Source organism: Uranotaenia lowii, chromosome 1, assembly GCF_029784155.1.
Source record: "Uranotaenia lowii strain MFRU-FL chromosome 1, ASM2978415v1, whole genome shotgun sequence".
Lineage (NCBI taxonomy): Eukaryota > Metazoa > Arthropoda > Insecta > Diptera > Culicidae > Uranotaenia > Uranotaenia lowii.
The window spans coordinates 20,694,408-20,718,171 of record NC_073691.1 but is presented as its reverse complement, the minus strand read 5'-3'; the positions used below and the strand labels follow the sequence as shown (position 1 = coordinate 20,718,171).

The 23,764-nt window shown below is 34.1% G+C and overlaps 1 protein-coding gene across 5 annotated transcripts in view; it reads left to right on the top strand.

The window, feature by feature from the left end:
* The window catches only part of LOC129739518 (RNA-binding protein MEX3B), a 172,458-nt gene that overhangs the window by 134,135 nt on the left and 14,559 nt on the right, over window positions 1-23,764 (top strand). Inside the window, exon 4 of one of the 5 annotated variants that reach the window (XM_055730998.1) lies at window positions 3,918-3,944. The exons of 3 other annotated variants lie outside the window; for them this stretch is intronic. The gene's annotated coding sequence lies outside the window, so the exon portion shown is untranslated. Of the gene's footprint in view, window positions 1-3,917; window positions 3,945-17,325; window positions 18,327-23,764 lie in introns of those variants that run through there. One more of the 5 variants, XM_055730995.1, reaches the window with a different exon arrangement.

Here is a 23,764-nt window from a genome sequence, read left to right as displayed (position 1 = left end):
TTCGTCGTGAAATTATAATAATAATGTATAAAACCAGGCGTATTCTTTTCATTTAAATAATTTAGGCATGTAAGTAATCTTATGGTCATTTCTGGTAGGATTTAACCACAAAATCTAAAACTTGCATATTCAATGCTAAATCTCAATTTTTTCTACTGAATACAACCTATTTATACCAAATCAAGGATCCCTTTTTGATCATAAAGCACAATTTAGGAAGATACTCACTTGACTTACTACGACTTGTTAATCGTTTTGATCACGTTTCAGTAACTTATTAGTCGACAAAGTGGACATCCCCAGGAAAACAAATACCTTGAACACCGTTTTGGTTCCGATGAATTCTAAGAAATTCTGAAAGCATACAATGCGAATCATTAATTTAGAAGACAATGTTTATAGGTTAGGTATGCGCAATTCCTGTTTTTACGTACCTGTTTTATAATCGTAAATCCGCTTGTTGTCTTGCCAAAAACATCGAACCGCCACCACCGCAATTATAACATCTTCCAGTGACAAAAAACAACGTTAAAGTTGCTCAATAACTTGGATGAGTTCCTCCGGATGCTCGTGATGATGGAAGTCCGGTTCCACTTGTTGCGGTGCACAAAAAGGGAATTTGATTTCAGGAGGTTGAAGATTAGTTTAATTTAAACAAGCTTAGTAAAATCAATCAATTTACTTACTAACCTTTATTATTGATTTGGCAACTTAACTAACTCTTAAGGATTTCCGGATGCACTAGCAGGTCGGGGCGTTGACGAAGTCGAATAAACTTGACCCGAGAAACAAATACGCACACAAACAAACGAAAACAACGACCTTTTCCGCCCGCTATTATTCTGGCAGCGTAGATAATCAAATTTCAATTTCGTTAAGCTGTTAAAATGTATTTCTATGTACAAGTCAAAATAAACACAAGCTTGGATTGAATATGACGTGTGCTGTTTTTCAAAGTGTATGTGATTTAGATTTGAAATGATGTGAAATTAGATCTTTGTTGCATTACATCAAGAAAAAATTAGGTCTCCAAGCGTTTCTGTCTCATTTAAATTTACAAATTTTTTGGTGTGTACGTATAAATCACGATTGCAACCTTCACGTTAATGAGTACATATTTATCACTCATGGGAATTTGGCAAAACAAGTCACATACAACGTACATATTGATCACTTTGGCTACATTCAAGTTCATTAATGAGTACATGAAGTTCACAAAAGGGAATCGGGCAGTTGATTCTCTTTGTCAGCCAATAAGTAACTTTCAATGCCTTCATTCAAGTAAATATGTGACTTTTGGTTGCTTGGGAATCAAAAGCGGGTAGCAACTACCGGTAATTCGGTGAAAATTACCAAAACTTTTTTTCGGTAAAATTACCGAAATTTCCATATCATTTACCGATATTTTGGTCATTATAACAGGTATTTCAGTAAAATGTATCAGTTCTTCGGTAAAAATTAACGAATTTTTGCCGCTTTCTGGTGAAAAATAACGGTAGTTCGGTAAAAAAACAGTTATCTACCGGGTTGTTCATGTTACCTAACCGCCCGGTAGTGTTTACCGAAATACCTGTATTCATTATCGTGCTGTCACGTTGACAACAGTAAATGTTTTGACTGATGTTCCCAGCAGAGTTTCGGTAATTTTTTAAGGTCCGTAATATTTGGCACCAGCCAGTTTTCGGCTATGAAACGGATTACCGACCTCCCAAGTTAGGATTTCGGTAAAAAAAATTACCGAATTGGGAAATTTCCTTTTACTTTGTAATCATTTTTTCAAACATGGCAGCTGAATTACTGTTTGACGTTCTTAACCGAATAATCGTGCATCCAGAAACATGCAAGCTTCATTGAAATGCTTTTGATAAAATTTGTTAAAAGGAAATTTTGAAAAAAAATATGTAGTTTAATTTGAATGGAACTTGATTACAGAAAAATGGTTTTTATTTCCCTATTGAAATATCAAATCATGAGACAGAAAAATCATTCCATACTTAAAGACTGGGTACGGCTTTCATGTTCATTTAATTATTGCATCCAAGGTTACCAAAAAATCTTCTTTACATACTCTCCCGATCAAAACACAAAGAGAACAAAAATCATTCCAATTTTGTTCTCTTTAACTATGTAGTGGGGAATCAGTTATCTTTTAAAAGCCTTTGGTTCGGAAAACAAGTTTGCTGATTTTTTCTTGAAAATGGATTGAAGGTATGGGAGGTGTGGAAAGTCATGATTCGTGAACTGATTTTTTTTTCCTGGAGTTTGAGGTAAGCAATTGAAATCACTCAACCATTTCCAAATAACGATTTCGATTTCTGAAAGCAAACCTTTAGAATCATTTCCCTCAAGTTTAGAAACATATTCAAAAACTCGGGGATATGAGATGCTCAATTCTAGATTGCTTTGAAACAAAAACAAATTAAATTTAAGGTTTTGTACCATTTTACAAAAAAACAACAATGATTCACAATGAATGATTCACAAATTCAAACAAGACATAAGAAGAGAAACTATTACGTTTTGTGTTCGTTTAATCACAGACATTTTTTAAGTGTGACAGTTTAACTTGGACCTAGATGTTAATTGTATGAATAAGCCGTAGTCGCTTAAAATCCCGGAGAAAAGGACCTAGGTGTTATCTGTTACTTGATGTCGACAACCCCTTACCAAATGAGTAATCACTGAAGTATAGTAAAAACTTCCCTCTTCTTGTGCAAAGCGTAAAGTATACTTAAGTCTGTTTTCCCCGGTCCAGATGCCCTTTAAACTTTCAAGGTTTGATTACACTGCTCACTGGTTCAACGTTGGAGTATTGATCAGCAGCATTAATGAGCAGCAACAGATTGAATAGATTTATGTACGGGATCTTACTTAAATTAGGAATAAAAAGTTTTGAACAAAGTGTGGCAGTTTCAAATTTTGTAAGAATTGATAATTCTATAGAAAATAACATGATAACTTCTTATCACAATCTTGAAATATTTGAATACTTGGTTTTTGAAAAAACTAATGGAGGATTAATGAGAATAAGAAATTTTTCACACATGTAATCTTTGAATATCTGAAAAAATACCCTTTTTTGAAGAGTTTCACTTATGAATGGTTTTAAAAACAATGAACAATTTAGTTTCACTTATGAACTTCTTCAATACAATTTACTTCACAACCTGACATAAGATTAGAGTATTGCGTTGCTGGTACCGTAATTTGTTTTTTTCTCGTGGGATGATTGTTATGGTATTGATAAAAAGTCGGATTGTTATTGGTGCTACTCGAGGCCGAAATCCCGAAAATTTATTAACTATTGTAAAACTGCCACTAAAAAAGATATTTCCAACTCTTCAGTTTATGTTGTGTCTTGGCAATAATCGAAGATCACGAAAAAGGACTTTTGGCCAACGGTTTTGTTCTAGTATTTTCCTATTATGTGTATCTGCATTATAAAATTATTAGCCAAAATAACTTTAAAAACACTAACGATACATTGATGCATCCGATGCCAGAAATTTGCTGTGAGGTTTTTTGAATTGTTTCATCTTCTTTGATTGTTCATTCAAGTTTCTGGAATCTCCGTATCACCGTATCTGTCTCAAACAGGACACTTCTCAACTCCTAGATTTGTTGTAATTTGATCTTCAATGATTTGAACCTTCCTGATCAAACAAATTGAGAAGCAAATTTCAGAACAAATAAAAATTTTCTTTTGTTTACATTTTCTGGTTACATCGTGATATCGTAGGCTACCTAGATTAGTTTTTGTGTACATAGGTGATTGGTAGGCAATACCACCGGTAGATGGCAGTGTAATCTCTTGCGAAAATTCTTATCAATTTTCTTCAGAGTGTCCTGTATGTTTGTCTGTGGTTTAATCATTGGGATAATCGTTACTAACTTTAGTTTTTATCTTTCCGTTACAGGTACGTAATCTGGACCTATTATTGGTGGTAAGTACTTAGCAACATAACATTCAAAAATTTTCTTCTATAACTTGTTTTAAATTGTTCAATAGATAAATCAAACATAAGTTTACTTTTTTCCGGATGAAGCAATTTACCCTTTACGCCAAAAATATAAAAAAAAGGATGCGAAATAAGAATAGTTCTACTCATGTTTTTCCACAAAAATCAAAGTACTTCTTAAAATCAATTGTTTAAAAGTGAATAATAATCCTTCTACGAACTATTTGAATATATTATAGTACTTTTAGGCGTTTTTAAAGCGTTTTAGAGGGATTTTAAAAGATTCTACTCTAGCACCAAGGAATTTGACATTTAGGTATAAAACTTTAGTAAACTGCTTAATTTTTTCGTTTACATGACGTGAAATGATAAAACAAACGTTCAGGAATAATTTTGAATAAGTAATTTTGAATTTGAATTTGATTTTTTTTCTAGAAGACCATACTTTTTTTGTTATTTATTTAATTTTTGAAATTATCGTATTTTTTTAGATGCTGCCGATATAAAAATTTTTTAAAAAAACTTCTTTAATTCGGCTTATGCCATGCTCATCCAACAATTTAAACCCAAAAAATCGTCTGGAGTCCGACGTTTTTAAAATTGATTCTACTGAAAGGACAAAGACGATTCTTTAGAATACTGTTACATTTTCAAAAGTTTAAATTTCTCCTCTTTTTTCCTAAATTACGAATTTAACAAATCATTTTTCCAATCACGTCGAATCGTTTATTCTTATTATGCAAAACCCCTATGGTTATCTGTAGACAAAAATCATTTTGAGGCCATTTGTTCACACAGTCACAAGTCTTGAAAATTACCTCGTTTGGTGACGATCTTTTCTTATAAAAATGCACCACATATTCAGAATCAGTTCTTTAAATTTCTTTAAAAAAAATGGCAAATATTTCCATTCACACATTTGAACCCCGATTAAAGGAAAGTTGCATGAGTTGCATGTACCAAACTTATCAACCAATTTTTGACGGTCGCCATATGAAAGGAGAAAATCACTGTACACAGCTTTATCCTCTTTTTCCCTGAAACCCACTTTTTAATTTTCAATTGATTCTAATCAATCTTTTGGAACCTATTTTCTGAATATCTGATCACGAATTCTGATCCTGAAGTTCATTTTTCTGATCCCACTATGCCCTTTGCTGGCCGGGGCGACCCGGGGGTGCTCCAGAGGGCACAAAAAGATTACCAGGGATCAGCATACGATATGGTTCGTTTCGACACAGGCACTACTGGAGCCTCAAAGAATGGCTATATACAGACAGACATCGTGGACGAACAGGCCGCCATGTGCATCTGTGCGTAATAGGATGCACCAGAGGAGAAACCTGCGCTTCGCGCATCGTCTTCTTCCTTCTAGGCTTGCTGCAGAATAAGGGCAAGATCGTCGCTGCGCTGCATCGCACGTTTTATTCCGCATTGTTCCACGAGGTTGTTCCCCGAGAAATCGAAAAAAAGAAAAAAAAATCGAGATCCAAAACGAACTCGAACTCGAGACAACGACAAGGCAAGAAATCTGCACAACACAAAGCCTGGGCGCGCAAATCCATACGACGAAAAAGGAATCCAAGAATGTTCCCTTTCGTTTGCCATCATGATGGGTTCGTTTCGGGAAGGCCTCTGGGTACCTAACCTTGGGAGAGTTGAGGTTTCAGACTTTTTTTTGCTTCTGCTCTGATATTGTGCTCGATGATCTTATGTGAAGAAAACCTTTTCGGATAGCAGCAGCACATGGCCATCGGAGGTTTCGTAAGGCGCAGATTCGTGTTTTTTTGCTTCCTCCTCCTGCAAGTTTGTCTTTTTTGCAAGTCTCGTCGAAAGTCTGCGCCCCGAAGAGCCCAGAAGAGCCGACCAAGAGACACAAACGAATGGCCGGCCAGCCAGCCAGCCAGCCGAGAAGAAGGAAATTGGATCGATGTCGATGATCAACCTTGAAAAATGAATCTTTCGTTTATGGAGTAATTTTACGATTAGCTGTGCCATACAGAAACCTATGTATAAGATGGAAAAAACAACAGCGCCTTATCCTTGGTTTATTGCCGGGAAAATAGCGCTCGAGAAAAGTTATTCAATCATAGAGTTTGGTGTAGAAGCCTAGGCTACGGGTTGGTATGCGCCTTGAGTTTTACTTTCACAGTTGTTTGCGCAATTTTCCTATCTGAACTCAAATTCCAGAATTCTCAGTGCTTAGCTCAGCTTAGTTTGATTGACTACTTACATTAACCTTGAATCATGCTTCAATCATTTTCTTAACAGTGAAATTTAAGATGTTTTTAATCGATTCCAATATGAAATTTTAGCGAAGATCAATACATTTCGTGGCGTGGCACGGTTGAAATAATTACACATCGCCAATAGTTGCTACCCCGAGATTGACCGAGGCCATCAATTTAGATCAAAGATCAAAAGAATTATGTCTGGGATTGACATCACATTCACAATGTCCAAAATCGATGCTCTCTCTCTTTGAACCATCAATAACGGCGCTGGCCACGTCCTCGTAGTCAAGGCATAGTTAAGAGAAAGTAGAAATGGATGGAATGTCAATATCGCGCTTTAGGACTTCTGCATCCTAGGAAAGAATTTTGTTGGAGGAAGGGGGGAATAAATTGATTAGGAGACACTTTTGACTAGTGTGAAGGTTTAACAAATTCTGCCCTAAACGTGAAACAGTCTGAAATAGAAAACAGTACAAATACAAATAAAATAATATTGATCATTGCTTAGGAGGATTGAAGAGATTTTTTATTATAACGACACTTTACCATCCTTGTTGCATTCGTGTTGGTCTGAAGAGAAATATTAAACGATTTTGATTCGAACACAAGCTACTTCTTAGAGCTTATAGCCACAATCTGAAACTTTCATCAATTCACAATCAAAAACCTTGTTTTGCATCCCTCAAAATCCACTGTTTTGACAACATTTTAAAACTCGGCTCCACTTAATGCTCGAGAAAGCATTAGTCTGCATCATGGCCGTAGGACTAACTCTATTTGCATAATTTAACGAAAATTCCAGTTGAGCCCTTTGAATTATGTATCTAGCGTCCAAATAATTTTTTCTTATAAAATTTTGTCAAAAAAAACATAAACAATATTTTGGTAGTCTTAATATGATTCTGAATTTCTGATGTGTTTCGATAAAATAAAAGTATTTTTCCACGTGTTTTCCCATCTTAAATTGAATGGAATACTATCGAAATTTGCCTGGATATTGGGTGGATTTTGGGGAAAATTTTCAAACAATATTCCCTTATTTCGCTAGGTGTTAAGATTAAATTGCCGGAAACTTGCGAAAAAAATATCTAGTAAGTATCCGGTTTAATGTTCTTGATTATAACTTTGGATCAGTTTCAATATTTAAAATTTTAACCATTTTCAACATTTGGATCTGAAATTTTTATCCCCAATTTATATGCGGAGTTGAAACATAAGAAAAATTCATGAGTCCAAAATTGCAAAATGTGAAACAATTTCATCATTCGCAATTTTATTTTAATTTACAAGATAAATTACGTATTAATAAATGAAAAAACTCATATTGAAAACCACAAATCCAGAATCAAATAAGTGATTTTTGGTTAAGGGTTTTGATACAAATTTCGCTTTTTGGTTTCAAATTCATAGGATTTCTTATCTGGAATTAAGATTCAGGGGTTGAATTTAGGTTCATAATGCAGAATTCAGAGTTGGAACAAAAATTCAAGATTGGTATTCGATTGAGTTCGAATTTAAGTGTTATAACCAATGTTAAAATATCATTGTTAGAATTTGATTAAGGATTTAAATTGATGGAAATTATGAAATTTAAAATTAAAATAAATTCAAATTTTGAATTTAATCAAAGTCAATTTACAAACAAAAATCTGGCGAAAATCACATAAAAAGATAAGATCTAGATTCATTTCATAGAATTAATTTTTGAAAAATCTAGATTTTAATTTCGAAACCTTTATCATAGGATTTAATAATAAATGATAAATTTCAACTTGTTTTTTTTATCCTCAGGTAAAAATTCAGCTGGAAATTTTATTTAACATTATTTACATATATTGCAGATTCTTTAAAATCAAAGGTTCTATCTAAAATCTTAAATTTAAGTCGAGTATACAAGAGAAGAAAATAAACCTTCCTTGAACCGTAACCCCATTTTTCTACTTCTATTTCACAATATTTGAAACATTTTCACCCATGTTTAAAATCGTTATACTCGTGGTTCGAAAGAATTTGCTTGCTTATTTAAAAAAGTGCTAATTTTTTTTTCTAAATGAAGCGTTCAATTTTTTTTGTTTCGTTTTTAGTCGTTTCTACAGCATTGTATCACTCGCGATTTTTATCAACGATGCAGTTGGCACACCAGTCATTGAAAAACTTTTCTGGGGGCAACTGACATATTTTTTGAAGCGTCATAAAAAAAATTGGCAACTCCTAGGACTTATTTTCAAAAATAAAGATCTTTCAATGCAAAATAACTTTTCTGAATAATTTGTACTTAGAACATTTACATTTTTTCACTTCTACATGCATTGTTCAAGCTAAAATGTTCAAGAAAAAAATTGTTATCCAATTAATCCAAATTTAAAGGTCTAAAATTCATGAATTTCATAAATTTTGAAGATGTCAAATCACACCGGGTCAGCCCTTTTGAGTCTCTTTTGAATCTGTTTGGGGTACTTTTTAGTCACCCTTGCGAGTTTTTTTTTAATTCTCTTTTGAGTTTCTCCGAATCTCTTTTGTGTTTCTTTCGAATCTCTTTTAATGCCTCTTTTGGTGCATTTTTTAATTTTTATTTGTTGCGCTCTGGAATCTTTTTTGAGTATTCTGAGTATTTTTGGGCGTCGTTAGAGTTTATTTTGAATCTTATCAATTTTTTTGGAGCATATATTAAGCCTCGTTTGAGTTTCTCCCGAAACTCTTTGAACGTCGAAATTTAACGAACTTGAACGACGAATAAGATTGTGACAAAAAGGACACGAAATCTATATCTTAATACATAAGAATGGATTTCTGTCTGTCTGATTATAACAGACTCTTCCCTTCTTCCAGTGGGGATACAGGAAGGGAGGAGGGGAGCGTCCATACCTATTTTGTTGTATAACTTCAGAACTATTCGAGCAAATGGAACCAAATTTGGCTTGGAAGGGTATCTGGGAACGAGAAATCTATTATATAAAATTCTCTTGTAACGGTGTTTGTATTACTACTCCTCCGAAATTATCCAAAAGGTTCGAATGAAATTATTTTTAGAATATTCTGTAGCTATGCGAATCGGTTTATATCGAATAAAAACAACACAAAGTCGCATCAATTGAAGTTACGTTATATCGAAACACTACTTAAAATGGTCCTTTGGAGCATCGATAGTGATCGTAAATGTGAAAAAGTTGATTCTAAATTCTGTTTGTACGGACTTAAGAAACGTAAAAAAAAATGGTAAATGTCCTGCTCCTTTTTGTTACAGGCCATTTGCGTAATTTTACAGGAAAAAATTTTTGCTGTGTATCGGAAACTGGCACTTCTTTATCAAGATCTTTAAGTATTTTTAATTTTTTTATCTAGCGGGTAGACTAGACCGCTTCTACTTTTTAACTTTCTTATTTGATGAGCGTCCCATTGTTAATACTGAACTATACCAATCGAGCGACTATCACAATACTGAAAGTACTGAAGTTACATTTTCCACGCTTGTGCTCATTCGCTCCTTATGCCTCTGAGAATTTACCACATGGCTCATAAACAACATTGTTATATTTTTATGACAAAAAAGTATTGAAATTAAACATATTCAAATAAGAAATATTTTCAAAAGTTACGTAATATAGAGGCAAAAGTTGCTTTATATTGGGTTACGATATATCGAGGTTGCTTTAAAAAGAGGTTGCTTTATATCGAGGTATTACTGTATTTGAATAAAATTAAAGTCATGGCATCCATTTTTTCGAGATTTTCTTTACTTTGGGCGCCGGGTTGGCGGTTTGTTTTTCGTCTCCATAGTCGAGGCGTCCCGAGCCAACGTCGTAAGAGGATAGTAACCATGGCATAGCATACTGATTAGTGGAAACATTTGGGCGCCTATTTCTTAACCAAGCATACTTTCAATGCACGTGGTGGCGAAATGAAGCCTAGATGTGTTTTTTTCCTTCTCGATTCCTTGCTTAATTGTACAGCACATATGACTAAATGAAGCCTAGATGTGACCCAAATTGATATTTTGCCGATCAAATGAAAACCATTTAAACGATTTTAAATTTTAAAACTATTTTGATTTCATGTTAATTGAATCAGCAATGGTTGTCTAAAAAACATGAATTTAATACTGATGCATATGAAAAAATGGTATGACTCTTTGCGGACGTTTGAAAAAAAGAAAGTGGGAAGATTTACGTACGATTGTATAATCCAATATACCTAGAAATATGTTTCGAACATGTACAAATGTGCTTAACTGAAAATAAATCGAGCGCCTTTAAATTAACAGAACAACAATAAAATCCGTTGAAAATGGACAGACACATGAACTGACCAAGAGCCTGTCCTTTAAGAATGATTAAATAGCATTGATGTTTATTTAAAGGCCGAATGCAAAGAATTTGTTGCCACCATACATGTAAGTTATCAATAAAATAAGAAGAATTTTCAGTTAAAAGGTACACTAGAGCGAGTGCAAATGTTCAACATTTACAAAAAATGTATTCAGTATTTCTTCATTTATACATGGTTGGGCCCAAATAAACAATCTGACTAAACAAACTCAACTTTTTCTCAAATAATTCACCGAAAAACTGTTTACAGGTTCACTGTTTGTTTACACAGAATTCAAGTACGTACTGAGTATAAACGTGTGTTTTTGTTTAATAATTTTGTCTGCATAGGAGAGACTTTAGATTCGCTTTTTTGTTGAAAAGTTTTTTTTGTGATTGATATTCCAGAAGCATATTTTTTTTGATAGCAAAAGCAGAAATTTTTTTTATAAGTACGGGAGAGTGGGGAATCATGGGCCACTTTTTTTCGTTGTTCCATAACTTCTTTATTATAGAAGATAAAATGAAAATAAAAAATGGTATTATTTTCTACATTTTCAAGATATCATAAGGTATTTTTATAAAATTTTTAATAAGTTATTTTCCCCAAATTCTGACTGTTTTAACCCTTTAATGCATAGTGTTGTTTTAAAACAACACTAATCAAAATCCAAATATCTCGAAAACGTGTGGAAATTTTTGAGTGATGTACTCACAAAAAATATTCTTGAGGTTAAAAGAAATCAGTCCATGGTATTTTTATTACGATATTCTTATGTATGTGTGAGATATCGGCCAAAGTATGCGGAAAAATTGCAAAAATCAAATTTATTTATTTTTTTGAAAAAAGTTGTTTTTGGAAAATCGTTGTTATTTCTTCAGATTTGCAAATTCTTACAAATTTTTTAATCTCAATCAATCAGAAACACTTTCCTGCACCCAATTATCAAGGTTTGAAAGAAATTGGCATAATCGTATTGTAATAAATTAAGAATTTCAAAAAATATTTTTCAACTTTGATGGGCCATAACTTTCATAATACTCAAAATAACGACTTCAAACGTGTTGTGTTGTGTTATTCGAATTAAAATGTTATTTTTTTTTTTTTTTTTTTTTTTTTTTTTTTATGCGGCAGCTTTATGAGAAATCACACGGCCCTTTTGAGGCCAAAACTTCTCACCGCGGGGGAAAGCTGGGTAAATGAAATGGGTAGGATTTGGAGGAGACCGCAATACACCGGGCGAATTAGGAATGTGTCCCACTTAAACTCCGGTTGCTCTCTGACAAGTCAAACCCTGGCGAACCAGGACTGGGCTTGCCAATGAGCCGTATTGCGAGCGAGGGTATTTTATATCGGTTGTATAATGTGTAACACTGTGTCATGTGAAGTGAGCAACAAATATGTAGTAGCTTTAAAGGGCTAAGGTTTGTCGTGATAGTATTATTGTGTCATGTGAAGTGAGCAACAAATAGTAGCCTTTGTAGGGCTGAGGTGTGTTGTCACAATGAAAAGTATTGTGTCATGTGAAGTGAGCAACAAATAGTAGCCTTTGTAGGGCTGAGGGTTGTTGTCACAATGAAAAGTATTGTGTCATGTGAAGTGAGCAACAAATAGTAGCCTTTGTAGGGCTGAGTTTTGTTGTTACAGCGAGTAGTGTTGTGTCATGTGAAGTGAGCAACAAATAGTAGCCTTTGTAGGGCTGAGGTTTGTTGTCACAATGAAAAGTATTGTGTCATGTGAAGTGAGCAACAAATAGTAGCCTTTGTAGGGCTGAGGGTTGTTGTCACAATGAAAAGTATTGTGTTATGTGAAGTGAGCAACAAATAGTAGCCTTTGTAGGGCTGAGTTTTGTTATCACAGCGAGTAGTGTTGTGTCATGTGAAGTGAGCAACAAATAGTAGCCTTTGTAGGGCTGAGGTTTGTTGTCACAATGAAAAGTATTGTATCATGTGAAGTGAGCAACAAAAAGTAGCCTTTGTAGGGCTGAGTTTTGTTGTCACAGCAAGTAGTGTTGTGTCATGTGAAGTGAGCAACAAATAGTAGCCTTTGTAGGGCTGAGGGTTGTTGTCACAATGAAAAGTATTGTGTCATGTGAAGTGAGCAACAAATAGTAGCCTTTGTAGGGCTGAGGTTTGTTGTTACAGCGAGTAGTGTTGTGTCATGTGAAGTGAGCAACAAATAGTAGCCTTTGTAGGGCTGAGGTTTGTTGTCACAATGAAAAGTATTGTGTCATGTGAAGTGAACAACAAATAGTAGCCTTTGCAGGGCTGAGTTTTGTTGTTACAGCGAGTAGTGTTGTGTCATGTGAAGTGAGCAACAAATAGTAGCCTTTGTAGGGCTGAGGTTTGTTGTCACAATGAAAAGTATTGTGTCATGTGAAGTGAGCAACAAATAGTAGCCTTTGTAGGGCTGAGGTTTGTTGTCACAATGAAAAGTATTGTGTCATGTGAAGTGAGCAACAAATAGTAGCCTTTGTAGGGCTGAGTTTTGTTGTTACAGCGAGTAGTGTTGTGTCATGTGAAGTGAGCAACAAATAGTAGCCTTTGTAGGGCTGAGGTTTGTTGTCACAATGAAAAGTATTGTGTCATGTGAAGTGAGCAACAAATAGTAGCCTTTGTAGGGCTGAGGTTTGTTGTCACAATGAAAAGTATTGTGTCATGTGAAGTGAGCAACAAATAGTAGCCTTTGTAGGGCTGAGGGTTGTTGTCACAATGAAAAGTATTGTGTTATGTGAAGTGAGCAACAAATAGTAGCCTTTGTAGGGCTGAGGTTTGTTGTCACAATGAAAAGTATTGTGTCATGTGAAGTGAACAACAAATAGTAGCCTTTGCAGGGCTGAGTTTTGTTGTTACAGCGAGTAGTGTTGTGTCATGTGAAGTGAGCAACAAATAGTAGCCTTTGTAGGGCTGAGGTTTGTTGTCACAATGAAAAGTATTGTGTCATGTGAAGTGAGCAACAAATAGTAGCCTTTGTAGGGCTGAGGTTTGTTGTCACAATGAAAAGTATTGTGTCATGTGAAGTGAGCAACAAATAGTAGCCTTTGTAGGGCTGAGGGTTGTTGTCACAATGAAAAGTATTGTGTTATGTGAAGTGAGCAACAAATAGTAGCCTTTGTAGGGCTGAGTTTTGTTGTCACAGCGAGTAGTGTTGTGTCATGTGAAGTGAGCAACAAATAGTAGCCTTTGTAGGGCTGAGGTTTGTTGTCACAATGAAAAGTATTGTGTCATGTGAAGTGAGCAACAAATAGTAGCCTTTGTAGGGCTGAGTTTTGTTATCACAGCGAGTAGTGTTGTGTCATGTGAAGTGAGCAACAAATAGTAGCCTTTGTAGGGCTGAGGTTTGTTGTCACAATGAAAAGTATTGTATCATGTGAAGTGAGCAACAAATAGTAGCCTTTGTAGGGCTGAGTTTTGTTGTCACAGCAAGTAGTGTTGTGTCATGTGAAGTGAGCAACAAATAGTAGCCTTTGTAGGGCTGAGGGTTGTTGTCACAATGAAAAGTATTGTGTCATGTGAAGTGAGCAACAAATAGTAGCCTTTGTAGGGCTGAGTTTTGTTGTTACAGCGAGTAGTGTTGTGTCATGTGAAGTGAGCAACAAATAGTAGCCTTTGTAGGGCTGAGGTTTGTTGTCACAATGAAAAGTATTGTGTCATGTGAAGTGAACAACAAATAGTAGCCTTTGCAGGGCTGAGGGTTGTTGTCACAGTGAATAGTATTATGTCGGGCCCTACCTATCACCTAACCTTACTCGATTCAAAATCTTTGAGCCCATGATAGTTTTCACTTGAGATTAGCATAGATTGGCGTATAAAAATATTTCCAAATGGGCAAGTCTATAGAGATTCAGAACAAATGCGTGACTACTCTGTAATTATATTAACAACTTGGATACCCTAAAATAGAAGCTCCATTGAAAGGTGTTTATCACTGCAGCAATTGTAAAAAAATCTACGTTACACAAACAAAAAAATAATTGATTAATAACCGAACAGAACCATACTACTAATGAGAATGCTGTCCCTCTAAAGCCTCATCGCTAACTCTAAACAACTTCTCAGGACAACTTTCCTCAATCTGTTTTGGTTGAAATAAATTACACTCCTATTTTTAATTCCCAACATTATTTTCCTGAACTGCCTTTTTATTATTGTTTTTCAAAATCATAACATCTTTCTTCGACTTCCTTAATTGAATTTCAAGCCTAATCGAACAATAGGCAAATCTAAAGAATTAATGTTAATAGGAAACTGTCCAAAAAGCATTCTGGTCCAATAAGCCTCTAGTTTTTGTAAAATGCTTGATTTAAGAATAAGCCTTCGAAATTCATAAACCGCAAATGCACACTTACTAGAGCATTGGGGAGGCGAATACTACTACCTTTACAGCCTAGGGTACGGGGACACACCTACAGAATACCGGACCTGAAATATAAAACTTTATTAAAAAAAATTGTATGAAACATTATATCAGGTCAAACAATCAATACTGATCGGACCATATTGAACACTGGTAAGACTTTCGTTTAAAGCCGTGGGGCCAACACGTAGGTTCCGTTTCACTGGTATTCGTCAGTGATCCGTTCGTGTTCGCAAGATCTGGTGTGATATTATCTCTATTCGTTTTTTTAAGATCTTGCGCGACAAGGCATACCCATTTATATCAAAGTGATATAAATGAGCCTCTTACCATGCCCACGGGTTATTCGAATTAAAATGTTATTATTTCAATAAACGAATAGCTGATATTCTCATTTAAAAAAAGTCATGCATTAAAGGGTTAAAAAAAGCAATATTTTTTGGATTTTGAAAAATGGTGGGGAATCGTGGGCCACTAAATCCAAATTGACCAAATAACATGCAAAGTTCATGAGTTGACCCAAAACTGTGATTTCATAATTCATTTCGTTCGCAATTTCAGATGATGAAATAAAAAAGAGAGCTGCGTATGATCGAATAGATTCCAAAACCTGGCTAGCGAACGTTTTGGGAAAATTCCTTGTATAGGATGGACAAAATATTTTTATAACTCTTCATTTGGCATGAGAAAACTTTACAGATAGGGAAAACGTAATTTAAGTTCTGAATATGTATAAAAACATAAAAATATAGGTAGTTCAAGATGTGTGGCCCACACAAGCTATGATTTGTAAATTGGTTGCGTTTGTGTGACTTATTGATATTCATCAAAAATTCCTTTTCCACGTGCAAGATCATGACAAAACTAAGATCATAGGCGTATGAGCATATTTTTGTTATAAACTTTTGGTAGTTTATGATTTTTTAAATTTTTTCGGTTTGTTTTGAACGATTATCTAGAACAGATTCATAAAAATGGTTATCATATCAACCACCATGCAACATAAAATTACCCTATTATAATAACAGTGGCTTGCTAGAACTCTCATAAGAATATTTTCAAGAAAAATCGACTTTTTTCACGAAAACTCATTGCGCAGAACAGAGATTAGTTCAAATGATTTCAAAATTGGCAGAAATACTTGAAAATGCATGAGGAACAACCCATATAAGTCCGGCTTTGATCTGCGAAAAAAGCCGAAAAGTGAACTAGTCTAATGCGCACTCTGGAATCGATATTCCATACTGTTGGAAAAATTATCCAACTAACTAAATCGAGTGTCCAATCAGTATGGTCAGTGGTACAAGTTAGGTTTGTGTTTCGTTCACATGAAATGTACTGCAAGGAGCAAAGAATAATCGAAATTCAATGATTTTTTTTTTTCAAACTTTCATTATTTCTCTGGATAGGTAGTTTTGAATGACATTTTTATTCTTCCATACAAATATTCGTATAAAATTAAAACTTGTGCGCTATTTCCGGACTGAATGAGTCGCTTCCAAAATGTTTATTACTATTTGTGGCAGTAACAATGACCTTAAAAGTTATGGGAGGTGAAAAATGTATAAATTTCAAATTTCGATATAGAGCTTGCAGCGGACTTTTATGTTATTGTTTTTTGAAAAACGATGTTTCATGAACTGGAATGAGGATCCCAATTTTTAATCTTTTCTCTGAATCTGTCGCGAATTAATGGATTAAAATTGTAGCTTTCAAATTCAAAGAATTATTCAAGTCTTGATTACCATAATCGCAAGTAGGCGAACAAAATATTTTTAGAAATTAATTACTTACCGAAAAGAATTCCATCATCTGGTAACCCTCCAATATCAACGTCCACCCTGCTCGTCGGCCGATCCGAGCCAAAGAGAGTTGAGTTCAGAGAGCCAATCTTCCCAATATCCTTTTCCACGCTCTCATTCGTTACCAAAAAAAAACGGTTCTTATTCTTCGTATTGTTTGTCTTCCTTCATCTCCTCCTCCACTGGTTGATTTCGCGCAACCCGCGCAACGAACGGTGTGTGAAACCGAACTATAAAGGATGAATGAAACCCACCCGGCCACCACAAACCAGTCGATATGGTCTGGATCTGCTTCTGCTGGATGATGATGGATCATCGTCGTCGCGCAACGCATGGCATGGGCATGATATGCGTTGAGTTGTGGAGAGCAGAATCGCGCGCTCTTTTTTTCCTGGCTGTTGCCTTTTATCCATTTCCTTGCACCTTTTCATCGCGTTTGTTGAACCTTCCGGCACCAGCAGCCGGCAGCCGGCAGCTGGTGGTGTTGTGGCTGTCGTGTGGTTGTGATCCTTGAAAGAGATCACACCCATACACTAACATAATTTTGAACGGAATGCACAAAAGAAACGCAAAAGAGCAGGAGTTTTTTTTGTGCGAGCGAGCGAAAGACGAGAGTGTTCCTCGAAAAGAGCCGGTCGATCGGATGGATACCGGCCCAGCGGCGGAGTTGTGCTGAAGTTCTAAATCGACGGCAACGGTTGGATCAGAAAGAAAATGTGCTTCGTCGCGAACGGACGTTGTACCATCACATCAAGTCGTCGTGTTGTCTGCGCAATCCGGAATTAACAAACCAATCGGGTGTTGCACTCTCTCTCTCGAGAAACTGCCAGACAGAAAACGTCCTCGAAAAAAGTCGCGTGTCCTTTCCGGCCAGGAATAATAACAACCAGTTGTGTCCACCAGTAGTGTGTTTGCTTGTAAATATCGAATCCGGAGTCCTTTGATTGATCCTGATCGATTATCGCAGCTTCTCGGCAACCACCAAGGATTACTACGATTTCGCAATATTTAAACAGTGTAGTTTGTACTCCTCGAAAGGATTCTCTTGCCCCCGAAAAAAGTGTGGAGATCATTCGATCGACCGAAAGTGCCTGTAACAAAGAAAAAAGGTGAAGTTTAACTAAAAGTTTTCAAAGCAATATTGAAAGTGAGCAATTTTAATCGCAACAAAAGAATAAAACAAAAATAGCAAAAGATCTAGTCAACTTGGTTGCAAAAATAAGAGGAATAAGGAATACGCTTCAAGAGGATTTTTTGGAAGCCGCTCGAATAAAGTGAAAAGGATTCGGAGCAATCGATCGATCGCTTATCATTAGAGGAGCATCGTCTCGATCTCACCAACAACAACAAGTTGGAAAGGAAGAAGCCGAACTTCAGTTTCATTCCGTTTTCGACTGTTGTTCTGTGTTCAGCATTTTTTTTTGCCAATACTAATTCTGAGAAGGAAGATTCTTGGCACCGTTCTTGGTTCGTTCCTGGTGAGGAGTGCGGATCGAATTCGAGAAGTTCATTTCGTTGTTCTTCCTGTGTGTCTTCAGCAGCAGCCTACTCTGTGCGAGTTTTTTTTTATTCCTCTGTGTATTATCGATCGACGACCATATTGCTGTTTTAGAGCGGAACAGGAGCGCTCAGGATTATCCCGACTGTATGGCCAAGAATAAATCCCCCAGGTAAGAAAGAAGGTCTTCTCTGCTCTGGACCGTTTTGAGGGTGGTTTTGATTCTTCGTAAAAGGGCAACAATTTTGGTACCTTGTTTGAGACTTTTTCGAGTTTGGAATCCTTTCTTTCGATTTATGAAATTCAATATACAATGGCTCTTAACAACATTTTAAGTCAGTTTAAAAGATGAACTCTTATCGTACACAAATTGGGATACAAAATAAATTACGAAGAAACATAACACGTTTTCAAGGGAAAAGCAAAATGCAAAGAAAATAAATATGTTGTCGACAGTTTAAGCCCTCTTTTACTTTCTTAAATCGCTTAAAAAAGACTTTTTCTTGACTGAGACTTTTTTAAACCATCATGTCCTAGCGTTGTTTTAAAACAACACAAACACAAAAAATATTTAAATGAGTTGACCTATGGTATTTTAATTGGTGGTTTTTCGTTTTTGTACGAGAAATGTGAAACGAATTGCAAAAATCCAATTTAAAAAAATTTTAAAGTAGTTTTTGCAAAATCACTGTTATTTCTACATACAGACTTCTTTTTGGCACACGTCCGAAATTTTGTGTTGCCAAAATCGAACGGTATTTTTCTCAACATTTTTTTTTACTTATTTCTTAAAAGAGCTATTATTACTATTATCATCCACGTAATTTTAGTCCATTTTTGGCTATTTTAGTCAGCTTTATTGTTCTTGATTATGATTATTATTAATATTTATTAAAGACTTTGAAAGAGTTTTTTTTATGCATTTAGCAATTTTCTAGTTTTGTTTGTAATTTTTTTGTTTTGTCTTGCTAATTTTGTCATTCTTCCCCTTTTTTTTTTTTTTTTTTTTTGTTATTCTATGTCATTTTTGAACCTATTTGTTTGTACATATTTGTTTGTATTGAGGGATTTCACGCCAAATTGGCACGAAGCTGGCATGACCCTCTCAGAATTCAATGAAACTTTTTGGGCATAACAGTAAAGCAACTTGGCATACTTTTATTTTTCCCCAAAATTATCTAGACTAACATTTGAAAAGGGCCAAACTTTTCAGGCAAAAAATTTATATACATTTTTAAAATAACAATTCCCACACAAATGTGGTACAAGAGAGAGTTTTGGAAAAATGATTGAATTTTTAGAAAAAATATGTATTGATTTCTTTTTGAATCCTACACTGAGAAAAATGCATTTCAAAAACTGAAACTCAATTTCCCAAAAAATGCCATCTCAGAGTTTGATGATTTTTTTTCTAAGACGGGTAATAATAAGGCCTACAAGTCGTCCATACTTTGCAATATGTGCATTGGACCGCTGCAAAAAATGACTTTGCTCCCATATGTTTTTTCGATGCCCTTTGGGTCACCAAGCATCAGTGTAAAATTTGAGATGATTTGGTTGATTCCTGAGTTAGCGCAATGCGTTTCAATTTTGTATGGAAGAAGACATTTTTGCACATTAAATCATCCAGAAAATTCAAATAAGCTTAAAATAAAGTCGGTCTTTAATTTTTGGTTTTGACTATTCTTAAGCTTCATTTTTTTCTAACATGATAAGCATCTAAGAATTTCATGAAAAAAGTTATAACCATTTCAAAATAAAAAATCTGAATCCATTGAAAAGTATTCAAAAATGGCAGACTTTGCTTGCTAGAGCTGTTAATAATTGTATGAAATGTTTTTGCAAAGGCTTTATAAATCAATAAATTTTCTGGCAACGCAAAGCAGTTTTTTGAGGTTTTTTATTTCCATCCTACTATTACGCAGCTTTCAAACAAGCAGTATAAAACGTTATAATTAAAAAAATGAATTTTGAAAACAAAAAATTTATAAAACATTGAATATCTTTTCTGGGGTACAATTTAGGTTTGTGCTTGGTTCACATGAAATGTACTTTAAGAATCAAGGAATATTTTTCATCCAAAGTTATATTTTTTGGAACTTTCAGAACATCTCTGGCGATTTTTGAATGAAAAATTTTGTTTTCCCATACAAATTTTCATATAAAATTAAAACTCGTTGCGCTAATTCAGGACTGGATGGATCGCTTACAAAATTTTTATTGCTATTTCTGGCAGCAAAAACAACCAAAAAAAGTTATGGGAGGTGTAAAAATTTAAGAATTTGAAATTTCCATACAAAGCTTGATTATTTTCAATCTTTAATTCAAAAACAGCTTCGTTGAATTGATTGTACTGAAGTGTATAATTTACATAAAGTGAATATGATCTAATATAGAAAAGTTTTATAAGAAACTGCGACGATTTAAAAATTAATCATTCATCAGCATATCAATTCGAATGGAATAACCGTAAGCTCAAATTAAAACCACTTTTAAAAATTGGTTTTCAAAATTTAAAATTTTGAGAAAACTTGAAATAAAGCAATTAAAAAGCGACGAATGAAGATATCTACAATAATTCTTTCACAAAATTCGTTTCCTTTTCGATATGAAATAGCATAATGTCAAAAACTATGCAAGATGGAAGTCTTTGAATAATAATTTTTATATTTTTCAAAGATGCGAAAATGTTCTCATGTTTTTTTAATGGAAAAATTAAGCCAAGATGATTTTAAGCCGAATTTCTTTCAAATTCAATTCATTCACACGTCTGCGATTGAACTTCCGTTAATGTGTAATACCGTAGGACATTTGTTATTATCACAGTTAGTTAAGCCTAAATATTTTTTACATTCATAGTAGGAAATATTTCCACATTTTCAGAACAAAAATCTCTAAAAAAGACAATTTTCTTGATTTTGTGCTGAAATTCTCAGTTTTTTATGGTTTCCTGGTAAAGGAATGACATTCCAAACTTTTTCCCGAAATTTACGATTTTCCAAATTTGCTAGAAACCCTTTCATCAACAAACCAAGTTTATAAAATGCAGAATACTTCATCGAATTTGTTTTACGCAGCCCCCTCTTCAATAAATTACGTTGAATAGTTCGCATGCATTTTTAAGTCCAAAGAACGGGCTTTTTACTGCCTCCAAGGCTACGAAATAATTTGATTTAAATTCTTAAGAGCGATTATCGATGATTAAAATTCACCTGGAATCTTTTAAGTTTATATGACCCAAACGAGCATTCCTTATATGTTTTTATCGATACACGGAAAAAAGTATAGTATTTCCAACAACAATCCCCTTATATTCAATCGTATATCTGATTGATTCTCGACCAACTATAAATATTAAGCTTTCAACTGTATATATAATTGATTATCTGTTTTTTTGTGCATTCAATAATACTTTCAACTTTATGTGTATGATTGATTTCATGCATTCAACAATAAATAAAATAGATTCAACTATAAGGATATAGTTGATTTAACTATAGATACGATAGATTCAATTATATATTTTATGATTGATTTCGCGAAGAGAACTATATATGAATATTGTTCATTCTGCAAATGCTACTGCATTTTTTTCTGAATGAGAACTTCATTTTTTCACAAAATTTATAAACTTATTAACCCTTCGTTTCATAAAGTAACAAATTCGCAACAATTAATGTACGGAAAAATTTAAAAATCGTATTTTATTTCAATTTTTTTTTTCTTGAAATACAGAGCATTTCTAACTGTTTAAAATAATTTTTAAGAAAAAATCGTTAAATAACATTTCCATTTTCTCACATTTTTAGTTGTTTTGGTAGCCTACAACAATACGAATAGTTTGTTGATGATCATGTCAGCAGCTTGAATTCAGAATTGGGGTAGGTTTAATAGCGGCACGTTATCCAAACAAACGGGAAAATGGTGCCTTTTTTGTCACCGCCATGATCCTGAAATTCGAAAATCACAATTAATAATCACCCTGGTGCTATCAAAGCTTTTGCTTACTTTTACTTATTTGCTGTTGCTGGCCTTGCCCAACATTTTTTTTCGATTCTGCTGCTTCCGTGCCGGGAGCTGCACAAATCTTAGCAGCAGGGTTAGGCAGAACAACAAGAAGCTGTTGCACCCGGCTAGATCCGGATAGACATAAAGGGTCGGAAAAAGATAAGGAATTTCCCCGCAGAAAGATTCCTGAAAATGAGCACATCGACCACTGGTTGAATCTATGATATTTATAGTTGAATGTCTCAAATCAAAACTACATCTGAAGTTGGATCTATCACATACACAGTTGAATCAATTATACCAGTATAGTTGAATCTATTATATTTATGATTGATTGCAAGAGGTCAATCAGCAGTATATAGTTGAATCTATCATATTTACAGTTGAATGAGTTCTAGCATTATAGTTGAATCTACTATATTTAGGATTGATTGTTGGGGTCAATCAACGGTTTATAGTTGAATCTATTATAATTATAGTTGAATGCCTGTAGTTGAACCTATAATGTTTATAGTTTAATCAATCAGACTGTTATAGTTGAATCTATAATATTTACAGTTGATTACGTAAGCTCAATCAGCAGTTTATAGTCGACTTTTTTTTTATTTATAGTTAAATTCGAGAAAAAAAACCACTACACTCTGATGATTGATAGAAACAGCTGAAATAATTGGAACAACTGTCGCCTTTTTTCTCCGTGTAAATGGGTATTTTCATGTAAAAATTCATGTAAAATCCTTTGAGGCTTATTTCAATGTAGTTGGAGATTTTTTCGAAATTTTCTTAAAGATTTTTTTAGTGTCTCAAAGAAGAGAATATTTTCTGACTTTTCTGTGAGACCGTCGTTTACCAGTTATCAGTTATTTTGATCAAAAACTGAACATTTTCTATATAACAAATGTTCTGTTTTCTTTGACTGCTTTTTTTATCCCTTCGAAACCCTTTTTGCTTCTACTTTGAGTCTTCTAAACGTTTGCTTAGAGATTTTTTTGTATTTTAAACTTCTTTTTACATTTGTCTTATTAGACCTCTTTAATGGCTGATATATTTTTTAGGACTTATTTAGGAATTTTTTGTCGTCTTATTTCAGACATTTTTGGGTATCTGTTGCGACAAAATTTCAATTATTTAACTTATTTATCTATCTTCTTAGAGATCTTTTAACATTCTTTTTTGGATTTTTTTGTTCTTTAAAATTTTGTGTGTGTCTTCTTTTAGAATTATTTTTGTCTCCTTTGAGACATTTTGTGATAAGAAGCCCTCAAAACCGTCTAGGAGACTTTTTAAGATTTCATTGAAACTTTTTTATGTCCTCTTTCAGACATTTTTTGGGTATCGTTTGAGATGTATTTATTTCCATTGAGACTTTTTACGTCTTCTTTGTAAATTTTTATTCCTCTTCTAAGAATTTTTCTTCCAGAGTTTTTGTATTTTTTCATCAATACTTTCTATTTTCTTTCGAGATTTTCTTAACCCTTCTTTAAAACCTATTCACGTCTTTCAAGACTTTAATGTTGTACATTATTTTAAGAATTGTCAACGCCCTCTTTAAGAGTTTTTAAGGCTTTTGAAACTTTCTTTGAGAAACATTCCATGCTCCTT